This window comes from Heptranchias perlo, unplaced genomic scaffold, assembly GCF_035084215.1.
Source record: "Heptranchias perlo isolate sHepPer1 unplaced genomic scaffold, sHepPer1.hap1 HAP1_SCAFFOLD_44, whole genome shotgun sequence".
Classification (NCBI taxonomy): domain Eukaryota; kingdom Metazoa; phylum Chordata; class Chondrichthyes; order Hexanchiformes; family Hexanchidae; genus Heptranchias; species Heptranchias perlo.
Window position 1 is genome coordinate 12013857 of NW_027139453.1, and position 25884 is coordinate 12039740.

The 25884-nt window shown below is 41.3% G+C and overlaps 1 long non-coding RNA gene across 11 annotated transcripts in view; it reads left to right on the forward strand.

Annotated features, from left to right (window-relative positions):
- Positions 1–25884, forward strand: part of LOC137312965 (uncharacterized) — a 131515-nt gene that overhangs the window by 20845 nt on the left and 84786 nt on the right. For 9 of the 11 annotated variants that reach the window (XR_010960979.1, XR_010960973.1, XR_010960972.1 and 6 more), the window contains exons 5-6: positions 11407–11908; positions 22408–22503. This is a non-coding gene — a long non-coding RNA (uncharacterized lncRNA). Of the gene's footprint in view, positions 1–11406; positions 11909–15409; positions 15528–22407; positions 22504–22586; positions 22677–25884 lie in introns of those variants that run through there. The other 2 variants (XR_010960970.1, XR_010960980.1) reach the window with 2 other exon arrangements.

Here is a 25884-nt window from a genome sequence, read left to right on the forward strand (position 1 = left end):
ACGGTTTAACAGACTGGGTATATAGAGCAGTGGGAGGGTTTCACCTGATAGGACTGGATCGTGTGAAATATCCGGATCTGAGACAAGAGAGTGGAAATAATAAAACTGTTGGAGCAGGAACAGAAGATTTGTGAAATTGTGAAAATTTATGAGCAGGAAAAAGGAAGGAGGTTTTGAAGTCGTGACAGAAGACGTAACTTAATATTAAAAGCAAAGAAAAACGAGAACAGGTCAACAGTCCAATGAATTGGAGTTCAGATTGTGTGTTATGTCTGTGAATCTACAAATCATTCCAAACACATTTGGAAAGTTAGATTGATGAGAGATGTGATCTAGTATCTATAAGATTGGGCTGTGATGGATGAGGTTTTGGGGAGAAACAACACATTTCCTTTAGTTTCTAAAAGTGATGGCAGATGTGAAAATGTTGTTGTAACAGTGGAGCATGTGGGACCATATTTCGAGATAACTGTAGAAAAGGATTGGGATCTGAATTTAATAGCCGAGGTGGATAAGTCACTGAGAAATAACGCACCCGAGGCTGTTAAATGAAGTCAGAGAGGAGATAGGAGGGAATTTGATCACAATTCAAAAAATCTATCGATCTCAGCCTTGAATATATTCAATGACTCATCATCGACAGCCCTCTGGGGTGGAGAGGTCCAAAGATTCAAAACACTCTGCGTGAAGAAATTCATCCTCATCTCAGTCTTGATTGGCCGACCCCTTATCCTGAGACTATGCAACCTAGTTTTAGAATCTCCATTTAGGGGAATCAATCTCTCAGCATCTAACCTGTCAAGCCCCATCATAATCTTATATGTTTCAATTAGATCACTATCATTCTTCTAAACTCCAGAGAGTACAGGCCCAATCTGCTCAATCTCTTCTCATAGGACAACCCTCTCATCCCAGGAATTAAGCTAGTGAACCCTCGTTGCACCGCCTCCAAGGCAAGCATACCCGTCCTTAGATAAGGAGATCAAAACTGGACGCAATACTTCAGGTGAGGTCTCACTAAAGCCGTGTACAGCTGTAGTAATTCTTCCCTCCTCTTGTACTCGAACCCCCTTGCAATAAAGGCCAAAATGCCATTTGCTCTCCGAATTAACTGCTCTAGCTGCATACTACATTTTTGAGTTTCTTATACAAGGACACCCAATTCTCTGTGAACACCAACATTTAATAGTCTTCCACCATTTTAAAATATTCTGTTTTTCGATCCTTCCTTCCAAAGTGAATATCCACACATTTCCACACATTATGCCACAACTGTCACCGTCTTGTCCACTCACTTAATCTGTCTATATCCTTTCACAGACTCTTTGTGTCCTCCTCACAAATTACATTCCAACCTAGCTTTGTATCGTCAGCGAACTTGGACATTTTACACTGTCCCTTCAACTAATTCATCAATATAGATTGTAAATCGCTGAGGCCCAAGCACTGACCCCTGCGACACCCCACCAGTAACACCCTGCCAACCTGACAATGGCCCGTTTATCCCGACTTTCTGTTTCTTTCCTTTAACCAATCCCGGGTCATTCTGTGTCTGTTCAAAAGGGGTGTGCTGTCAGTCCCGGATCATTCTTTGTCTGTTTAAAATGGATGTGCTGTTAGTCCCGGTTCATTCTGTGTCTCTTTAAGAGGGGCGTGCTGTCACTCCCGGATCATGCTGTCCCTGTTTAAAAGGGGTGTGCTGTCAGTCCCGGATCATTCTGTCCCTGTTTAAAAGGGGTGAGCGATCAGTCCCGGATCATTCTGTCTCTGTTTAAAAGGGGTGAGCGATCAGTCCCGGATCATTCTGTCCCTGTTTAAAAGGGGTGAGCGATCAGTCCCGGATCATTCTGTCTCTGTTTAAAAGCGATGTGCTCTCAGTCCTTGATCATTTTGCCCGATTCTCTGTCCCTCCCCATTCACGGGCCGCGCTCCAGGTTTTAAGCCCGAGCTGAGCGAGCGTTGTCTCCCATTGTGAATTCAGAGGCGCAGCAACAGGATCATGAGACTCAGTCACCCGGTCCCACAGCGCTGATTCCGCAGGATATCCGGGGCTCAATATTCCCTAATGGGGATTTTGTCAATGTACAGACAGGATGGGATCAGGGTAGGATACAATCTGGGCTGCAGTGAGACACTGGGTCAATGTACATACAGGAAGGGACCAGGGTAGGACTCAGCCTGGTCTTCATTGGGACACTTGGTCAATGAACAGAAATAAAGTGCCCATGGCGGTTTTCAGTCTGGGCTGCAATGGGACACTCAATGTACAGAAGGGCCCAGGGTGGGGCTAAGTCTGGGCTGCAGTGGGACACTGAGTAAATGTACAGAGAGGAAGGCCTCAGGGTGGGGCTCAGTCTGGGCTGCAGTGGGACAGTGGACAAATGTACAGACAGGAAGGCCTCAGGGTGGGGCTCAGTCTGGGCTGCAGTGGGACAGTGGACAAATGTACAGACAGGAAGGTCCCAGGGTGGGTCTCAGTCTGGGCTGCAGTGAGACGCTGACAATCGGACTCAGTGTTATAGAAGTTTACAACATGGAAACAGGCCCTTGGGCCCAACATGTCCATGTCGCCCAGTTTATACCACTAAGCTAGTCCCAATTGCCTGCACTTGGCCCATATCACTCTATACCCATCTTACCCATGTAACTGTCCAAACGCTTTTTAAAAGACAAATTTGTACCCGCCTCTACGACTGCCTCTGGCAGCTCGTTCCAGACACTCACCACCCTTTGAGTGAAAGAATTGCCCCTCTGGACCCTTTTGTATCTCTCCGCTCTCACCTTAAATCTATGTCCCCTCGTTATAGACTCCCCTACTTTTGGGAAAAGATTTTGACTATCTACCTTATCTGTGCCCCTCATTATTTTATAGACTTCTATAAGATCACCCCTTAACCTCCTACTCTCCAGGGAAAAAAAGTCCCAGTCTATCTAACCTCTCCCTATAAGTCAAACCATCAAGTCCCGGTAGCATCCTAGTAAATATTTTCTGCACTCTTTCTAGTTTAATAATATCCTTTCTATAATAGGCTGACCAGAACTGTACACAGTATTCCAAGTGTGGCCTTACTAATGTCTTGTACAACTTCAACAAGTCATCCCAACTCCTATATTCAATGTTCTGACCAATGAAACCAAGCATGCCGAATGCCTTCTTCACCAACCTATCCACCTGTGACTCCACTTTCAAGGAGCTATGAACCAGTACTCCTCGAACCCTTTGTTCTATAACTCTCCCCAACGCCCAACCATTAACGGAGCAGGTCCTGGTCTGATTCGATCTACCAAAATGCATCACCTCACATTTATCTAAATTAAACTCCATCTGCCATTCATCGGCCCACTGGCCCAATTTATCAAGATCCCGTTGCAATCCTAGATAACCTTCTTCACTGTCCACAATGCCGCCAATCTTGGTGTCATCTGCAAACTTACTAACCATGCCTCCTAAATTCTCATCCAAATCATTAATATAAATAACAAATAACAGCGGACCCAGCACCGATCCCTGAGGCACACCGCTGGTAGGCCTCCAGTCTGAAAAACAACCCTCTACACCCACCCTCTGTCTTCTGTCGTCAAGCCAATTTTGTATCCAATTGGCTACCTCACCTTGGATCCCGTGAGATTTAACCTTACGTAACAACCTACCATGCGGTACCTTGTCAAAGGCTTTGCTAAAGTCCATGTAGACCACGTCTACTGCACAGCCCTCATCTATCTTCTTGGTTACCCCTTCAAAAAACTCAATCAAATTCGTGAGACATGATTTTCCTCTCACAAAACCATGCTGACTGTTCCTAATCAGTCCCTGCCTCTCCAAATGCCTGTAGATCCTGTCTCTCAGAATACCCTCAAACAACTTACCCACTACAGATGTCAGGCTCACCGGTCTGTAGTTCCCAGGCTTTTCCCTGCCGCCCTTCTTAAGCAAAGGCACAACATTTGCTACCCTGCAATCTTCAGGCACCTCACCTGTAGTTGTCGATGATTCAAATATCTCTGCTTGGGTACCCGCAATTTCCTCCCAAACCTCCCATAACGTCCTGGGATACATTTCATCAAGTCCTGGAGATTTATCTACCTTGATGCGCGTTAAGACTTCCAGCACCTACCTCTCTGTAATATTTACACTCCTCAAGACATCACTATTTATTTCCCCAAGTTCTCTAACATCCATGCCTTTCTCAACCGTAAATACCGATGTGAAATATTCATTCAGGATCTCACCTATCTCTTGTTGATCCTTAAGAGGCCCTACTCTCTCCCTCGTTACTCTTTTGCCCTTTATGTATTTGTAGAAGCTCTTTGGATTCTCCTTTGCCTTATCTGCCAAAGCAATCTCATGTCCCCTTTTTGCCCGCCTGATTTCTCTCTTAACTCTGCTCCGGCAATCTCTATACTCTTCAAGGGATCCACTTGATCCCAGCTGTCGATGCATGTCATATGCCTCCTTCTTCTTTTTGACTAGGGCCTCAATCTCCCGAGTCATCCAAGGTTCCCTGCTTCTACCAGCCATGCCCTTCACTTTATAAGGAATGTGCTTACCCTGAACCCTGGTTAACACACTTTTGAAAGCCTCCCACTTACCAGACGTCCCTTTGCCTGACAACAGACTCTCCCAATCAACTTCTGAAAGTTCCTGTCTAATACCAATAAAATTGGCCTTTCCCCAATTTAGAATTTTAACTTTTGGGCCAGACCTATCATTCTCCATAGCTATCTTAAAACTAATGGAATTATGATCACTGGTCCCAAAGTGATCCCTCACTAACACTTCTGTCACCTGCCCTTCCTTATTTTCCAAGAGGAGGTCAAGTTTTGCCCCCTCTCTAGTCGGGCAATCCACATACTGAATGAGAAATTCCTCCTGAATGCACTCAACACATTTCTCTCCATCCAAGCCCCTAATGCTATGGCTGTCCCAGTCAATGTTGGGAAAGTTAAAGTCCCCTACTATTACCACCCTATTTTTCTTGCAGCTGTCTGTAATCTCCTTACATATTTGCTCCCCAATTTCCCGTTGACTATTTCGGAGTCTGTCGTACAATCCTATCAAAGTGATCTCTCCCTTCTTATTTTTCAGTTCTACCCATATAGACTCAGTGGGCGAACGCTCGGATATATCCCCTTTCACTACTGCCGTGATGTTGTCGCTAATCAAGAACGCAACTCCCCCTCCTCTCTTACCTCCTGCTCTGTCTTTCCTATAGCATCTGCACCCTGGAACATTGAGCTGACAGTCCTGCCCCTCCCATAGCCATGTTTCAGTAATAGCTATAACTTCCCAGTCCCATGTACCCATCCATGCCCTGAGTTCATCTGCCTTGCCCATCAGACTTCTTGCATTGAAATAAATGCTGTTTAATTCAGACTTCCCTTGGTCTTTGCCCTGCTTTCTCAGACCATCTGTCCGGTCATGTTTCGTACACTCTCCCTTATTGCCTTTTGTTTCTGTCACCACTTTACTTCCCACTGACTTCCTGCATCGGTTCCCATCCCCCTGCCACATTAGTTTAAACCCTTCCCAACAGCACTAGCAAACACTCCCCCGAGGACATTGGTTCCAGTCATGCCCAGATGCAGACCGTCCAATTTGTACTGGTCCCACCTCCCCCAGAACCGGTTGCAATGGCCCAGGAATTTGAATTCCTCCCTCTTGCACCATCTCTCAAGCCACGTATTCATCCTAGCTATCCTGTCATTCCTACTCTGACTAGCCCGTGGCACTGGGAGCAATCCTGAGATTACTACCTTTGAGGTCCTACTTTTTACTTTAACTCCTAACTCCCTAAATTCAGCTTGTAGGACCTCATCCCGTGTTTTACCTATATCGTTGGTAACTATATGCACCACGACAACTGGCTGTTCACCCTCCCCCTCCAGAATGTCCTGCCGCCGCTCCGAGACATCCCTGACCCTTGCTCCAGGGAGGCAACATACCATCCAGGAGTCTCGGTTGCGTCCGCAGAAACGCCTGTCTATTCCCCTTCCAATCGAGTCCCCTATCACTATAGCTCTGCCACTCTTTTTCCTGCCCTCCTGTGCAGCAGAGCCAGCCACAGTGCCATGAACCTGGCCGCTGTCACCTTCTCCTGGTGAGCCATCTCTCCCAACAGTATCCAAAACGGTATACCAGTTTTGGAGGGAGATGACCGCAGGGGACCCCTGCACTGCCTTCCTACTCTTCCTCTGTCTGTGGGTCAACCATTCACTATCTCCCTCAGTAATTTTTATCTGTGGTGTGACCAACTCACTTAACGTGCTGTCCACGACTTCCTCAGCTTCGCGGACGCCCCAAAGTGAGTCCATCCGCAGCTCCAGAGCCGTCAAGCGGTCAAACAGTAGCTGCAGCTGGACACACTTCCCGCAGGTGAAGGAACCAGGGACACAGGAAGGATCCCTGAATTCCCACATCCCACAAGAGGAACATGACACGGCTCTGGGTTCTCCTGCCATGACTTAACCTTTAAATTAGCTTAACAACAACTGCAATGTCAAATAAAAAAGGAAAGAAAAACAGCTTACCAGTCACCAGCCTATCATTTACCTGTTGGCTGTGACTTCGTGCCTCCAGCAGCTGCAGTAGCTCGATCCTCCTCCTCGTCAACTTGCTTGCCCTCCTCACAGATCCTCTTTTTTTTGGTTAGCGGATGAGGGAGGGAAACACAAATGTTGTGTTTCGGGTTCAACTGCTCCTCGATAACAGTTCTTCTGCTCCCCACTGTTCAGTTGAGGTGACTGAGCTGACTTCTCCCAGAATGCCCCTCTGTCTCCTCTGCTTCTGCGTTTGTGGGAGTGACAATACCCAGGGTTCCCGGTGGCTGCTGGAAAGTGCGGGTCTCTGATTGGCCTCTAAGTGTGGGATGAGAATGGATTCATAAATCTCTGATTGGCCCCTCAGTGCGGGAGGAGGTATAATCCACTCTGCTCTTTATGAGGAGTGGGGATCTGGGGTTCAAAGGGATTGGATTCTTCTTACCCGGTTTATGTGGGAAAGAAACCACCCGAATGGCACGAAAACCGGGGTGTGGGGGGAGGTGTTGTTATCCCGAGTCTGAGCATCAGAGCGAACTCAGAGTCCCTGATATAATGTGGCGAATGAATGTGGCATGTTGGCGATTCGAGACTGTTTCAAAGTGCAAGCCTATTGGTAATAGAACAGCGCTCGGATCGTGAGTTCATATCTCAGCATAGCAATTGTAAAACTAAAAAGTGCTGATATTACTGACAGTATCGGTATTAATTATAGAGCCGATATTACGCACATGTGTTGATTACAGATCTGATATTAATGTCAGTATCTCTACTGATTATAGAGCTGATATTAATGAGAGTATCGGTATTGATTACAACGATGATATTACTGACAGTATCTGTACTCATTTTAGAACTGCTCTTAATGACAGGAAGGATGATATTGCTGACAGTGTATGTACTGATTACAGGGCTGATATTAATGACAGTATTTGTACTGATTATAGAGATGATATTGATGACAGTATCTGTACTGATTATAGAGATGATATTACTGACAGTGTCTGTACTGATTATAGAACTGATATTACTGAGAGTATCTGTATTGATTATAGAGATGATACAACTGACAGTATCTGTGCGATTATAGAGATGATACAACTGACAGTATACAGCTTATACTTCTGAGATTACCTGTATTGATCATAGAGCTGATATTACTGACTGTACCTGTGCTCAATATAGCTCTGATATTACTGACTGTATCTGTGCTCAATATAGCGCTGTTATTACTGAGAGTATCCCTGCTCAATATTGGGCTGTTATTACTGATAGTATCCCTACTCATTATAGGGCAGTTATTACTGAGAGTATCCCTGCTCAATATAGGGTTGTTATTACTGACTGCATCTGTGTTGATGAAAGAACTGGTGTAATAAAAATATTAATTGAATTAGATAGCATTTTACAGCTCAGGAACAGCCCATTTGTCCCAACAGGTCTTTGACTGTATTTATGCTCAACACTAGCGTTGTCCCACACTATTGCATCGCACCCTATCAACTTATCTTTCTATTTCTAGCCCCCTCGTGTATTTATCTACCTTCCCCTTAAATGCATCTGCACTTTTCGCCTCAACCATTCCACGTGGTAGCGAATTGCACATTCTCGCTATTCTATAAGATGTCTCTACTGAATTATATCTTGGTGTCATTAGTAACTATCTTATATTCATGGCCTCTAGTTTTGGACCGCCCTCAATTGGTAGCATCCTCTCGAGGTCGGACCTTTGTAACTCCTTCCGGATATTAAAGACCTCAATCAGGTCACCTCTCCGTCTTCAACTTAAAAGAGAACAGAGCCACAGCCTGTTAAATCTTTCCTGATAATGTTGGTAAATAATGCATTGAACAAGTGACGACAGGAATTAAAGGAAAGTAATGACGGACAGGAACAACCCAGTACATAATCTTCTCCCCGATTAGCGGGTAAATTCAGGCAATCTCGGCACAATCCAGAACACGGTAGAAGGGGTACTTCAAAATGCACCAATAAAATGCCCGGAGCCGGCAGGCTGTGTTTGTGCATTGCTGCGGTTAAAGCAGATGAGTTAGAAGGACTGCACTGTCAAACACACATATTAAAAAACAACCTTCTGTGCAAGTATTGCCTTGTCCTGCCAGGTGGGTGCGGGAGAACTGCTGGGACTCGCACGGCACAGGCGGAGACTCCGAAACGGCGCCAGAGAGTGCGATGTCCTGACCTGTCTCTCTGTTTGTCGACTGCACAAGATTCTTATGATAACGTGGGTTTGGGGGGTGGGGGGAGGTGAATTGCGATTCAGAATCTTCGACACATCAGTTCATCATCTCGGCAGATACAAAAAGCATCAATTTCAGGAACTTAGTATTTAAAATCTACAGATACAGAATCTCTTGTACTGAACTTTTAACCGGCCACGTAATAAAATCGCAGGTTGGTTTCGGGGTTTCACTGTTTAATTCTGACTGGACACAGGGTGGAACAATGGGAGTGTTTACAAAACTATATTTAACAACGTTTACCTTCGATTCTCTTGCACCGATTATCTGATCTTTACTCCCCTGGAATTCTGCGAAGTGCAGAACCGATGGAGCTCTGCCTTAAATAAAAACAGCCAGTCAGAGCCTACTTGGTTCGGGCACAGTGCAGACACATACTAACGAGGGGGAAAGGAAGGGAATCCAAAGCTGGAGCTCCCTGGATGACTAAAGAGAGAGATATTAAAATGAAACAGAAAGCTGAGGCTTATGACGAATGTAAGGTTTATAATACAGGAGTGAACCAGGCTGAATACAGAAGGAACAGAGGAGATCTAAAAAAAAGTGGAAATAAGAGGGGCAAAAAGAGAGATTGAACAGTAAATTTCAAAGGGGAATTGGATAAAAATTTGAAGGAAAAATTTACAGGGCTTTGGGGAAAGAGCATGGAAAAGGGACTAATTGGAAAGCTCTTTCAAAGAGCCAGCACAGGCATCATGGGCCGAAAGGACTCCTGTGATGTACCTATTATGATACTACGATACAACCATGTAAAGGGATCGTGTAAACACTCCAGTTGCTGAAGTCATTTTACAGAAACTCTAATTAAATTTCACATTCGCCAAATTCCGGAATCCAGCACATGTTTAAATATAAGAACAGAGGAACAGGAGTAGGCCATTCAGCCCCTCGAATCTGTTCTCCCATTTAATTAGATCATGACCGCTCTGCAACCTGAATTCTATTTACCTGCCCTTGATCGATTTCGTTTCACACCGTGAACAAAAGAAATCTGCCGCTATCAACCGTGAAAATTTCAGTTGACCCAGAATCCACAACCTTTTGGAGGAGGGAATTCCACATTTCCAGTAAACTTTGTGTGAAAAAAGTGCGTCCAGATTTCACTCCTGAACGGCCGAGTGCTAATTTTAATATTGTGTCCCCTTGTTCTGGACTCCTCCATCAGACGAAATGCATTATCTGTACCTAATGAGTGTGAGGTATTACATTTTACTAGGAAAAATAAGGGGGCCACAAACTGCTTGGATAATAAGTGTCTAAATCGGGTAGAGGAGCAGAGGGTTCTGGGGGTAAATCCAATAGGGAATTCAGCAGAAATTTTTCACCCAGAGAATGGTTGAAGCGACGAGAATAGATGCATTTACGAAACTAAGATAAACAAGCGACGGATAAAGGAATACAAGGATATGGTGGTAGGGATAGAAGAAGTAGGGGGTGGAGTCTCGTGTGTCGTATGGACATGTTGGGCCGAATGGCCTGTTACAATGCCATATGTTCTATGTAATTCTATGTAATTCTCTATTGAATCCTTTTATCATTTTAGAAATTTCAATTAACACACCCTGACTACACGCAAACCCACCATTTACCAAAACCGTCAATTTAACAGTGTATTTAATGCTTTATCAACCTAACATTTACCCACACTGTCCATTTAATAGTGTATTTAATGTGAAAATTCACAGCATTGACCTAAACTGCCCATTTAACACTGCATTTAATGATAAATAATCCCACCATTTACCCACACTGTCCATTTAACAGTGTATTTAATATGATATAAACCCACCATTTACCCACAATGTGTATTAAACAGTGGATTTAATGATATATAAAGCCACCATTTACCCACAATGTCCATTTAACTGTTTATTTAATGATATATAAAACCATCATTTACCCACACTGTCCATTTAACATTGTATTTAATGATATATAAACCCACCATTTATCCACACTTCATTTTACATTGTATTTAATGATATATAAACCCACCATTTACCCACACTGTCCATTTAACAGTGTATTTAATGATACATAAGACAACCATTTACACACACTGTCCATTTAACAGTGTATTTAATGATATATAAACCCAACATTTACCCACACTCTCCATTTAACATTGTTTTAAATGATATATAAACCCACCATTTAAGAAAATGTCCATTTAGCAGCGTATTTAACAATATATAAATCCACCACTTACCACACTGCCCATTTAACAGAGGATTTAATGATATATAAACCCACCATTTACCCACACTTCATTTAACATTGTATTTAATGATATATAAACCCACCATTTACCAACACTGTCCATTTAACAGTGTATTTAATGATATATAAACTCAGCATTTACCCACACTGTCCATTTAACAGTGTATTTAATGATATATAAACTCAGCATTTACCCACACTGTCCATTTGGCAGTGTATTTAATGATATATAAACCCACCATTTAACCACGCTGTTCATGTAACTATGTATTTAATGATATATAAACCCAGCATTTACCCATACTGTCCATTCCCCCAGTGATTGATCTGATTGATGCTTCGCAATAGTTTAATTCGGCGGTTTAATGGTTAATATCCTCACTTGCAGAAATCGCCTCTCCTCTGCTCACTGACGAAACACTGGCTCTTGGCCACAGGATTGAAAGCGCCAACATCAGAAAATCGATGGGACTTCAGTGAACAATGTCCCTGATGCAAATGTAACTATTTATTTCTCACCAAATATCTGTTTTACCGAACTTCTCTTTAACAAGAAGAGAAAAAGTAAAATGTATCACCATCTTTGTTCACAATTGACGTGGCAGCGAATTGTCAACCCGGTTCGATTTGATTCCACCAGAAAGGCCGCTCCCTGTTCTGAAACACATGAGGAATGTTTGTGTTGAAATCCATCCTGATGTCTGGCAGCAGCTTTCACAGGGGGCGGAGCTCTGAATCTCACATAACAAGGATCAGATCAAATTCTCAAGTTGTGAACTGCTAAAATAATGCAAAGAACTTGCAGTCGATTGATTACATTGAAATAACAAGGATATAATTTATCAAATCTACACGGACATTGCGAGGCGGAAAATACTTGCGGGAACAAGGTAAGGTTCATGTCGTGTCAATTTGATTTAAATTAACTTTTTCTGCCCCTTCCTCTTTTCTAATGCCGATTTCCCGCTGTCAGATATGTTCTCCGGCGGAGGGAGCTCTCCATTCCTCGCGGATGGAACAATTCACTAATTGTTCGCTCAGACACTGACTGAAGGCCGGGTATTTTACACTGGGAATTTCAGTGCTTATCCCTTCATGGACCCCACCAATCTCCCCACAGGCACATTTTAAAGCGATTACGGGACAGAAAGCAGGAACACGAACTCTGGAGATTTGCACCATCTTAGTCCAGATGTGCCTCCTCCTCATGTTAGAATTTGATATTCAGTAAACAGGGGTGGGGAACTGGCTTTTCTCACTCTATTTGCATTTTTTAAACTATGACACTGGCTCTTTTTAATTACTGAACCGTTTGGTTCCCGGTACACTGATCAAAGACTGATCGAACACAAAGTTCAGCTCAGTGAAGGGTTAACAGATTCGCAATGGCCGATCATCGCTCTCTGCCGGGCACCTGGAAAATCAGCCTATGGTTACACGAGGCTGGACTGAACGCCATCCAATCACAGGACAGGAGCAAAATCGGAGCCAAAACTTGTCCCTGATCAATTATAATTGATTAGTTTAATGCGAATTAGGTGGGAGAATGAAGCAGGGACTTCTGTTTTTGCTGAAATATGTTCGTGACGGTGTTGAACTGGCTCAACTAAATAAAGAGAGGCCGCTCCCTTTCGAGAGAAACAAACTTCCAGAATGTTTTAAAGGGAAACCGTTTCAGGCGAAACCATCTTTCACACAGATAGGTCGTTCCTGACCGTTAATCTTGGTAATTTGAATAGTTACTTTTAATATCAACAGGTAGGAGGGCCACAGCACTGAGTGGAATTAATAAAACTGTTGGAGCAGGAACTGAAGATTTATGAAACAGTGAAAAGTTATTAGCAGGAAAATGGAAGGAGGTTTTGAAGAAGTAACTTGATCTTAAAAAGTAAAACGAGAACGGGTCAACATTCCATTGAATTGACGTTCAGATTGTGTGTTATGTCTGTCAATCTCGAAATCATTCCAAACACGTTTGGAAAGTCAGAATCATGAGAAATGTGATCAGGTATCTTTAAAACAGGGCCTGGGTTTTCACAGAACATAGATAAATGTTCCTGATTACAACATATTGAGGAGAGAGGACATCAGTATGAATAAATGGTTCTGTGCGAGAGCTGGAAAAACGTCAATAAACTTGCAGGGCCCCAGCACTAATCTTTATATAAAAATTAACGACTGAAATTACCAACCTGTAGGACGGTCAATCACTAACCTTTATAGAAAAAGTAAATACTGAAATTATCAGCAGGGAGGAGAGTCCATCAATACACTTTATATAAAAAGTAACAACTCAAATTACCTACAGTTAGGAGGGCGCATCACAGATCTTTTTTCAAAAAATAACAACTTAAATTAGCAACAGGTAGGAGGGTCCATCACGAATATTTATATAAAAGGTAACTACTGAAATAATCAACAGGTAGGAAGGTTAATCACTAACCTTTGCATGAAAAGTGACTACTGAAATTACCAACAAGGAGGAGTGTCCATCACTTATCTTTATATAAAAAGTAACTACTGAAATTACCACCAGGTTGGAGGTCCCATCACAAATCTTTGTAAAAAAAAAGTAACAACTGAAATTACCAACAGGTAGGAGGGTTCATCACTAATCTTCATATAAAAATAACTACTGAAATTACCACCAGGTAGGAGGGTCCATCATTAATCTTTATATAAAAAAGTAACAAGTCAATTTACCAGCAGGTATGAGGGTCCCAGCACTAATCTTTATATGAAAGTAACTATTGAATTTACAACCAGGTTGGAGGGTCCATCACTCATCTCCACATACAAACGTAACTACTGAAATTACCAACAGGTAGGAAGTCCGATCACTCATCTTTACCTGAACAAATAACTACTGAAAATACCACCAGGTAGGAGTGTACATCACTAATCTTTTCATGAAAATTAACTACAAAAATTACCAACAGAGAGAAGGGGCCATTACTAATCTTTATGTAAAACGTAACTCCTGAAATTACCAACAGGTTGGAGGGCCCATCAGTAATCTTTATATAAAAAGTAACAACTCAAATTACGAACAGTTAGGAGGGCCCATCACTATAAAATTAGTGATGGGCCCTCCTAACTGTTCGTAATTTGAGTTGTTACTTTTTATATAAAAAATAAACTACTGAAATTACCAAATAGGTATGAGGGTCCATTAATCTTGATATAAAAAGTTACAACTCAAATTACGAAAAGGGAGGTGGGTCAATCACTAATCTTTATAAAAAAGAAACGACTGAAATTACTAACAGGTAGGAGCGTCCATCACTAAACTTTATTTTAAAAAGTAACTACTGAAATTACCACCAGGTAGGAGGGTCCATCACTAATCTTTATGTAAAAAGTAACTCCTGAATTTATCGACAGGGAGGAGGGTCAATCACTAATCGTTAAAGAAGAAGTAACTACTGAAATTACAAACGGGCAGGAGGGTCCATCACTAATAATAGAAAAGATTAACGACACAAATTACCACCAGGTAGGAGGGTCCATTACTAATCTTTATATAAAAAATAACAAGTCAAATTACCACCATCTAGCAGGCTATTTCACTAATGTTATATAATAAGTAACAAGTCAAATTACCAACAGGTAACCTTTTTATAAAAAGTAACGAAAGAAATTAACAACAGGTAGGAGGGTCCATCACTCATCTTTATGTAAAAAGTAATAACTGAAATTACCAACAGATTGGAGGTTCCATCACCAACCTTTTTAAAAAAACTAACTACTGAATTTACAAAAAGGCAGGAGGATCAATCGGTAATATTTATACTAAAAGTAACAACATAAATTACAAATAGGCAGGAGGTCCCGTCACTAATCTTTATTAAAAAAGTAACTACTCAAATTACCAACAGGTAGGAGGGTCCATCACTAAATTTACATAAAAAATAACGACTGAAATTACCACCAGGTAGGAGTGTCCAACATTAAACTTTATAGAAAAATATACTACTGAAATTACCAACATGTCGGAGGGTCCATCACTCATCTTTATATAAAAAGTAATTACTGAAATTACCAAGAGATTGAAGATTCCATCACCAACCAATTTTTAAAAAACTGACTACTGAAATTACAAAAAGGCAGGAGGATGAATCACTAATATTTATACTAAAAGTAACAACAGAAATTACGAATAGCCATGAGATCCCATCACTAATCTTTATAAAAAAGTAACTACTCAAATTACCAACGGGTAGGTGGGTCCATCACTAAACTTTACATACAAAAGTAACTATTGAAATTACCAGCAGGTAGGAGATTCCATCACTAATCTTTATATAAAAAGCAACTACTGTAATTATCGACAGGAAAGAGGGTCCAGCACAAATCTTTATATTAAAAGTAACAAGTCAATTTTCCAACAGGTTGGAGGGTCCATCACGAATCGTTGGATAACAAAAGTAACTAGTGACATCACCAACAGGCAGAAGGGTCCATCACTAATGTTCAGATAAAAACAGTAACTACTGAAATTACCAACAGGTAGGAGTACCGATCACTAATCTTTGTATAAAAAGTAACCACTGAAATTACCAACAGGAAGGAGTTTCCATCACTAATCTTTGCATACAAAATAACTACTGAAATTACCAACAGGCAGGAGGTCCCATCACTAACCTATTTTTTTTAAAAAAACTAACGACTGAAATTACAAAAAGGCAGTAACAAGTCAATTTTCCATCAGGTAGGGAGGTCTATCAAGAATCATTATGATAAAAGAAACTACAGAAATTACTAAAATGCTGGAGGGTCCATCACTAATCTTTATATAAAAAGCAACTACTGAAATTCTAAAAGGTAGGAAGGTCCATCATTAATCTTTATATAAAAAGTAACTACTGAAATTAACAACAGGTACTAGTGTCCATCACTAATCTTAAAAAAAAACACTGAAATTACCAACAGGGAGGAGTTTCCTCACTAATCTTTACATTAAAAAAAACTAATGAAATTACAAACAGGCAGTAGGGTCCATCATTAATCTTCATCAAAAAGAAACTACTGAAATTACCAACAGGAATGAGTGTCCATCACTAATCTTTATTTAAAAAGTAACTACTGAAATTACCAAGAGGCTGGAGGGTCCATCACTTATCTTTAGATAAAAGAGTAAGGACTGAAATTTCCACCAGGTAGGATTGTCCATCACTAATACTTTTATATAAAAAGTAACTACTGAAATTACCACCAGGCAGGAGGGAAAATCACTAATCTTTATAATGAAAGTAACAACTGAAATTACACCACGGAGGAGGGTGCATCACGAATCTTTACATAAAATAGTAACTACTGAAATTACCAACAGGCAGGAGGTCACATCACAAACCTTTTTTAAAACTAACTACTGAAATTACAAAAAAGCAGGAGTTCCCATCACTAATAACAACTGAAATTACCAGCAGGTAGGAGAGTCCATCACTAATCTTTTTATAAAAAGTAGCTACTGAAATTACCAACAGGCAGGAGGGTCCATCACGAATCTTTAGATAACCGAAGTAACCACTGAAATCTGCAACAGTTGGTCGGGTCCATCACGAATCATTATTAAAAAAGAAACTATAGAAATTACCAAAAGGCAGGAGGGTCCATCACTAATCTTTAAATAAAAAGCAACGACTGAAATTATAACAGGTAGGAAGGGCCAACAGTAATCTGTTTAAACAAAGTAACTCCTGGAATTACCCACTGGTGGGCGGGTCCATCTCCAATACTTGTAAAAGAATAAACTACTGAAATTACCACCAGGGAGGAGGATCCATCACTTATCTTTATATAAAAAGTAACCACTGAAATTACCACCAGGTAGGAGTGTCTATCACTAATCTTTATATAAAAAGTAACTACTGAAATTACAAACAGGCTGGAGGATCCATCGCTCATCTTTATATAAAAAGTGACAAGTCAAATTAACAACAGGGAGGAGTGTCCATCAATTATTTTTGTATAAAAAGTAACCACTGAAATTAACAACGGGTAGAGGGGTTCATCACTAATGTTTATACAAAAAGTAACAACTCAAATTACCAACAGGTAGGAGGGCCCATCACTAATCTTTATGTAAAAAGAAACTACTGAAAATACCACCAGGGATGAAGGTCCCATTAGTAATCTTTATATAACAAGTAACGACTGAAATTACCAAGAGACATGAGGGCCCATCACTAATCTTTCTATAAAAAGTAACCCTTGAAATTACCAACAGGGAGGAGTGTCCATCAGTAATCTTTATATAAATAGTCATGACTCGAATTACCAACAAGCTGGACGGTCCATCACTAATCTTTAGATAACAAAAGTAACTACTGACATTATCAACAGGGAGGAGTGTCCATCACTAATCTTTATATGTAAAGTAACTACTGAAATTGCCAACTGGCAGGAGGGGCCATCACTAATCTTTAGATTAAAAAAATAACGTCAGAAATTACCACCAGGTGGGAGGGTCCATCACTAACCTTTATAGAAAAAGTAACTACTGAAAATACAACAGGCAGAAGGGTCCGTGAATAATCTTTAGATAAAATAATAACGACTGAGATGACCACCAGGTAGTCGGGTCCATCACTAATCTTTACATAAAAAAAGTAACTGCACTTATTACCACCAGGTAGTCGGGTCCATCACTATTCTTTATATAAAAAGTAACAACTTAAATTAGCAACAGGTAGGAGTGTCCCTCACTAATCTTTGTATAAGAAGTAACTATTGAAATTACCAACAGGCAGGAGAGTTCATCACTAATTTTTCGAATACTAAAATAACTTCTCAAATTACCAACACGCAGGAGGGTCCATCACGAATATTTAGATAACAATAGTAATGCTGACATTACCAACAGGTAGGAGTGTCCATCAGTAATCTTTATATGAAAAGTAACTACTGAAATTACCAACAGGCAGGAAGGTCCATCACTAATCTTTAGATAAAAAAGTAAGCACAGAATTTACCACCAGGGAGTATTGTTACATCACAAATCGTTATATAAAAAGTAAATACTGAAATTAAAAATAGGCAGTGGTGTGCATCACTAATCTTCAGATTAAAAACAATGAACTACTGAAATTACCAACAGGCAGGATGTCACATCACTCATATTTTTTAAAAAGTAAATGCTGAAATTACCAACAGGTAGGAGGGTCCATCACTAACGTTTGCGTAAAAAAGTAACCACTGAAATTAACAACGAGCAGGCGGACCCATCACTAATAATTACCTAAAAAAAAAATACTGAAACTACCACCAGGTAGCAGTGTACACCACTAACCTTTACATAGAAAGTAACTGCTGAAATTACAACAGGTAGGAGGGCCCATCACTGATCATTACATCAAAAGTAAGAACTGAAATTACCACCAGGAGGGAGGGTGCATCAGTAATCGTTATAAAAAATAAACTACTGAAATTACCAACAAGCAGGACGTCCCATCACTAATCTTTACCTCAAAAATAACTACTGCAACTACCACCAGGTAACAGTGTACATCAATAATCTTTATATAAAAATTAACAACTGAAATCACCAACAAGTTAGAGTGTCCGTCACTAATTTTTTTATAAAAAGTAACTACTGAAATTACCAACAGGCAGGGGGGTCCATCACGAATCTTTAGATAACCGAAGTAACTACTTAAATCTGCAACAGGGAGTCGGGTCCATCACGAATCATGCTTAAAAAAGAAACTACAGAAATTACCAAAAGGCAGGATGGTCCATCACTAATCTTTAAATAAAAAGCAACGACTGAAATTATAACAGGTAGGAAGGTCCATCAGTAATCTGTTTAAACAAAGTAACTCCTGGAATTACCCACTGGTAGGCGGGTCCATCTCTAATATTTGTAAAATAATAAACTACTGAAATTACCAACAGTGAGGAGGCTCCATCACTAACCTTTGCGTAAAAAAGTAACCACTGAAATTAACAACAATAATCTTTGACAAAAAAAAACTACTGAGATGACCACCAGGTAGTCGGGTCCATCACTAATCTTTACATAAAAAGTAACTACACATATTACCACCAGGTTGGAGGGTCCATGACTAATATTTATATAAAAAGTAACAACTTAAATTAGCAACAGGTAGGAGATCACGAATCTTTCGAATACAAACATAACTTCTCAAATTACCAACACGCAGGAGGGTCCATCACGAATCTTTAGATAAAAAAGTAAGAACTGAATTTACCACCAGGGAGTATTGTCCATCACAAATCGTTATGTAAAAAGTAAATGCTGAAATTAAAAATTGGCAGTGGTGTGCATCACTAATCTTCATATAAAAAATGGAACTACCGAAATTACCAAACAGGCAGGATGTCACATCACTAATATTTATAAAAAAGTAAATGCTGAAATTACCAACAAGTAGGAGGGTCCATCACTAACCTTTGCATAAAAAAGTAACCACTGAAATTAACAACAAGCAGGCGGACCCATCACTAATCATTACCTAAAAAAAACGACTGAAACGACAACCAGGTTGCAGTGTACATCACTAATCTTTATATAGAAAGTAACTGCTGAAATTGCAACAGGTAGGAGGGCCCATCACTGATCTTTATATCAAAAGTAAGAACTGAGATTACCACCAGGTAGGAGGGTCCATCAGTAATCGTTATAAAAAATAAACTACTGAAATTACCAACAAGCAGGACGTCCCATCACTAATCTTTACCTCAAAAATAACTACTGAAACTACCACCAGGTAGCAGTGTACATCAATAATCTTTATATAAAAATTATCAACTGAAATAACCATTTTGGTAGATCGAATCGGGCCAGGACCTATTCCGTTTTTGGTAGGGCGTTGGGGAGAGTTATAGAACAAAGAGATCTAGGAGTAAAGGTTCATAGCTCCTTGAAAGTGAAGTCACAGGTGGATAGGTTGGTGAAGAAGGCATTCGACATGCTTGGTTTCATTGGTCAGAACATTGAATACAGGAGTTGGGATGTCTTGTTGAAGTTGCACAGGACATTAGTAAGGCCACATTTGGAATACTGTGTACAGTTCTGTTCACCCTATTATAGAAAGGATATTATTAAACTAGAAAGTGTGCAGAAAAGATTTACTAGGATGCTACCGGGACTTGATGGTTTGACTGATAGGGAGAGGTTAGATAGACTGGGACTTTTTTCCCTGGAGAGTAGGAGGTTAAGGGGTGATCTTATAGAAGTCTATAAAAAATGAGGGGCATAGATAAGGTAGATAGTCAAAATCTTTTCCCAAAGGTGGGGGAGTCTATAACGAGGGGGCATAGATTTAAGGTGAGAGGGGAGAGATACAAAAGGGTCCAGAGGGGCAATCTTTTCACTCAAAGTGTGGTGAGTGTCTGGAACGAGCTGCCAGAGGCAGTCGTCGAGGCGGGTACAATTTTGTCTTTTAAAAAGCATTTGGACAGTGACATGGGTAAGATGGGTAGAGAGGGATATGGGCCAAGTGCAGGCAATTGGGACTAGCTTAGTGGTATAAACTGGGCGACATGGACATGTTGGGCCGAAGGGCCTGTTACTATGTTGTAACTTCTATGATTCTATGATAAGTAGGAGTGTCCGTCACTAATCTTTATATAAAAAGTAACAAATGAAATTACCAACAGGTATGTGGGTCTATCATTAATCTTGATATTAAAAGTAAATACTGAAATTATCAACAGGCAGCAGGGCCCATCACTAATGTTTAGATAAAAAAAGTAACGACTGAAATTACCAGCAGGTAGGAGAGTCCAGCACTAATCCTTTTATAAAAAGTAACTACTGAAATTACCAACAGGCAGTCGGGTCCATCACGAATCTTTAGATAACCGAAGTAACTACTGAAATCTGCAACAGGTCGTCGGGTCCATCACGAATCATTATTAAAAAAGAAACTACAGAAATTATCAAAAGGCAGGAGGGTCCATCACTCATCTTTCAATAAAAAGCAACGATTAAAATTATAACAGGTAGGAAGGTCCATCAGTAATCTGTTTAAACAAAGTAACTCCTGGAATCACCCACTGGTAGGCGGGTCCATCTCTAATATTAGTAAAAGAATGAACTACTGAAATTACCAACAGGGAGGAGGATCCATCACTCATCTTTATATAAAAAGAAACCACTGAAATTACCAGCAGGTAGGAGGGTCCATCACATAAAAAAGTAACTATTGAAATTAACAACCGGCAGGAGGTCTCATCACTAATATTTGCATAAAAATAACTGCTGAATTTACCGCCAAGTACGAGTATCAATCACTAATCTTTATATAAAACGTAATAACTGAAATTAAAAATAGGCAGGAGGACCTATCACTAATCTTTATATAAAAAGTAACGACACAAGTTAATCTTGTGTTTGATTGCACGAATGCAATTAGTGTAGGTGTAAATATATTTTTTTATTGCTCTTGTCCGTTTATTACACAATTGACAGCAAATGACTTCAACTATTGATTGAAGAAATTACGGACCGAGACTAATCTCTTTTACATTTCCACAGTGTGGAAAGGAAAGGACGGTGACTGATAGTTTGATTATTTGCTCTTGCCTGTGCGTGCACACACAGAGCGAGACACACACACAATGGGGAATTATGATTGTAAAACAGCCGTCAAATCTTCAACTTATATATTTGTGGTGTTTTCTGAGATTGTGAGACACGTAAAAATAATCCAAAAATAAATGTGCAGCACCTGTTTAAAGTTATGCAATTCATAATATTAACATGAGTGTTAATATTATTGAACAGTGCTCATTAGTCAGGTGCTGATACTATGAGGGATAAGGTAAATATATTCAAATAGAAGCACCAACCAAAACACATCTCCATGAACACACGAACAATGTCATTACCAAAGAGAGCAGAGAAATCACACCCAGCTCCATATTGTGTATGTGGATAGATATCAGGCTCATAAACATCAGAATTTAATATCAAAACTTAACAAATCAAAAATATTAAGAACAAATCTGTGAATAAAATAATACAACAGCACCAGACTGGGTAACAACGAGTGAAGGAACATTGAATTCATCACCTCATTCCATATTGCCCTCCAGAATATTCACTACCTCAGGAATAAGTCTGGTGCTGGCCTGCACTGTGACTAAATCTTACCAATTGGTGCTCCCAGTGCAGAATCTCGGCCGACTCTCACTGGGTTGTGAAGATCAGATGGACTCATTGGGTTTCACTGGGCAGCTGTCTGTGCCGCACCTCATGTGGAGAGCTGATCGTAAAAGTCGGGAAATGCTCGATCCCAGATCTAACAGCTGTTGTCCTGATGGGGGAGAAGGGACTTGATATCACATTCAACAAGACGCCGTTTTATCATTCTCATTATAATATTTCAGTCTAACCTTCCTATTAATATATTTATTACAGAGCGTCAGAATCTTGGAACGCCTCTTACCACCATGGCTGAAGGTCCAAACAGGGGAGAAGATCCAACATCATCAACAAGAAAGGGAATAGACACCGGTAGGTTCAGAACAATCTTTAAAATATCAAATGTGTCCTGATAAAGGGTCAAGATCACGAACAAGATCCTGTTGCTCACACAGGAAGAAGAAACCGAGCATATGGTGTGTCGATAGAAGAAAGTGAGTGACCATCTCGTGGGGCAGTGCAGTCACAGGTGGAGGGATCTCAGTAGTGGAACTGGCAATAGACACCTGATATTATGGAATGTAAGGTGGATAGAAACAGTGAATCAGATTGGTCTTCCTGAGTAACAATGTGAAACCAGGGATCATTGGGGGAGGGGTGAGAGGCAGGTAAGGCACAGGAATAGGAGAGCGAGAGTGGTGGGAGATTCTATGGTCAGGGGAATAGACAGACTCTTCTGCAGCCCTGAGCAGGTCCAAATTGTAAGTTGCCTCCATGGTGCCACAAGGAAGTACTTCCTGCAACAGGTGTGACCATCTCTGGGAAGGAAAGGAGAGCGGTAAATATTCTTAGTCGGAGCCAATAACACGGTTAGAAATACGTTTATACAGAGAATATTAGAATTTGAGCACGAGACTGAAAAACAAGGCCTCAAGTTGGTGATCTCCGAATTGTTTTGCACTGGGCCGCTTACTCAGGACAATATGAGGCAGGTCAATGTGCGGCTGCAGGGCTGGAGCAGGAGGGAATGGTTCATGCTCTTGGGACGGTGAGCGGCGGGAGAGAGCGAGACCAGAGCGGAGATATAAACAGCGCGGAGAGAGCGAGAGTCCAGTCGGTGAGCGGCGGGAGAGAGCGAGACCAGAGCGGAGATATAAAAAGCGCGGAGAGAGCGAGAGTTCAGTCGGTGAGCGGCGGGAGAGAGCGAGACCAGAGCGGGGATACAAACAGCGCGGAGAGAGCGAGACCAGAGCTCACTCTGAGAGCGAGACTCTGAGACCAGCGGCAGTTCGGGGTGACGTCACCAGTCAGAAAGTGACGAGGCACAGGGGAGGCAGCTGATTGGTGAGTAGGTTCAGGTGAGTATTTCTACCATTTTACTGTAAGCAAAGTAATAAGAAAGGGAAGATCTGCAGGTTTTATAGCAGATAGTGTTTTTTTTTATATAGTGAACCTAGGTCCCTAGTATAGTTAACATTTTCTAATTTCAACGTAATTTAAAAGGGGTAACTAAGCTAAGGCAAGTCATGGCAGCAGACCTCGCACCCGTGATATGCTCCTCCTGCAAGATGTGGGAAGTCATGGACACTACCAGTGTCCCTGCCGACCATGTGTGCGGGAAGTGTGTCCACCTGCAGGTACTGACCGATCGTATCTCGGAGCTGGAGCTGCGGGTGGACTCACTGTGGAGCATCCGCGATGCAGAGAAACTCGTGGATAGCACGTTTAGCGAGTTGATCACACCGCAGGTAAAGGGTATACAGGCAGGAAGTGAATGGGTGACCACCAGGAAGAGTAAGAGTTGCAGGCAGGTAGTGCAGGGGTCCCCTGTGGCCATCCCCCTCTCAAACAGATATGCCACTTTGGATGCTGTTGGGGGGGGATGACTTATCAGGGGAAGGCAGCAGCAGCCAACTTCGTGGCACCACGGGTAGCTCTGCTGCACAGGCTGGGAGGAAAAAGAGTGGCAGAGCTTTAGTGATAGGGGACTCAATTTTAAGGGGAATAGACAGGCGTTTCTGCGGCCGCAACCGAGACCCCAGGATGGTGTGTTGCCTCCCTGGTGCAAGGATCAAGGATGTCTCGGAGCGCCTACAGAACATTTTGGAGGGGGAGGGCAAACAGCCAGCTGTCGTGGTGCACATAGGCACCAACGATATAGGTAAAAAAGGGGATGAGGTCCTAAAAGCAGAATATAGGGAGTTAGGAGGTAAATTAAAAAATAGGACCTCAAAGGTAGTAATCTCAGGATTGCTGCCAGTGCCACGTGCTAGTCAGAGTAGAAATAGGAGGATATTTCAAATGAATACGAGGCTAGAGGAATGGTGCAAGGGGGAGGGATTCAAATTCCTGGGACACTGGAAACGGTTCTGGGGGAGGTGGGACCAGTACAAACCGGATGGTCTGCACCTGGGCAGGGCCGGGACCGCTGTCCTAGGAGGAGTGTTTGCTAGTGCTGTTGGGGAGGGTTTAAACTAAAGTGGCAGGGGGTTGGGAACCTGAGCAGGGTGAGAGAGGAAAGCGTAACAGGAAGGGACAGAAGGTATGGAGTAATAGGTAAAGTGTTAAAAAAGGAAAAAGCAGGAACTAAGCGTCACAAAACAGATTTGAAAGTTCTTTATCTGAATGCACGTAGCATTCGTAATAAAATGGACGAGTTAACGGCACAAATAACTACGTATGGGTATGATCTTGTGGCCATTACATAAACATGGCTGCAGGGTGACAACGACTGGGAATTAAATATGCCAGGGTATTTAACAATCAGGAAGGACAGGCAGGAAGGAAGGGGAGGTGGGGTGGCTATGTTAATAAAGGAAGGAATCACTGTAATACAGAGAAATGATATTGGGACAAAGCATCAAGATAATGAAACAGTTTGGGTGGAGATAAGTAATAATAAGGGGAAAAAAACACTCGTGGGCGTAGTATATAGGCCTCCTAATAGTTGCAACTCTGCTGGAAGAAGTATTAATCAGGAGATAGTCGGGGCATGTAATAAGGGAACAGCCATAATTATGGGGGATTTTAATTATCATATTAACTGGACAAATCAAATTGGGCAGAGCAGCCTTGAGGACGAGTTCATTGAGTGCATCAGGAATGGATTTCTTGAGCAGTATGTAAATGATCCTACAAGGGGGCAGGCAACCTTGGACCTGGTCTTGTGTAATGAGTCAGGATTAATTAATAATGTCCTAGTTAAGGATCCCCTTGGAACGAGCGACCACAACATGGTTGAATTCCATATCCAATTAGAGGGTGAGAAGGTTGATTCTCAAACAAGCGTACTGAGCTTGAATAAAGGAGACTATGATGGTATGAGAGCGGAATTGGTTAAAGTGGACTGGGAAAATAGATTAAAGGGTAAGACGGTACATGAGCAGTGGTGTTCATTTAGGGAGTTATTTTACAACTTTCAAAATAAATATATTCCACTGAGGAAAAAAGGGTGTAAAAGAAATGACAGCCACCAGTGGCTAAGTAAAGAAATCAAGGATAGTATCCGACTAAAAACAAGGACATATAAGGTAGCCAAACTTAGTGGGAGGATAGAAGATTGGGAATTCTTCAAAAGACAGCAAAAAGTAACTAAAGGATTGATTAAGAAAGGGAAGTTAGATTATGAAAAGAAATTAGCAAAAAATATAAAAACAGATAGCAAGAGTTTCTATAGTTATATAAAAAGAAAAAGGGTGGCTAAGGCAAACATAGGTCCCTTAGAGGATGAGACCGGGAAATTAATGGTGGGAA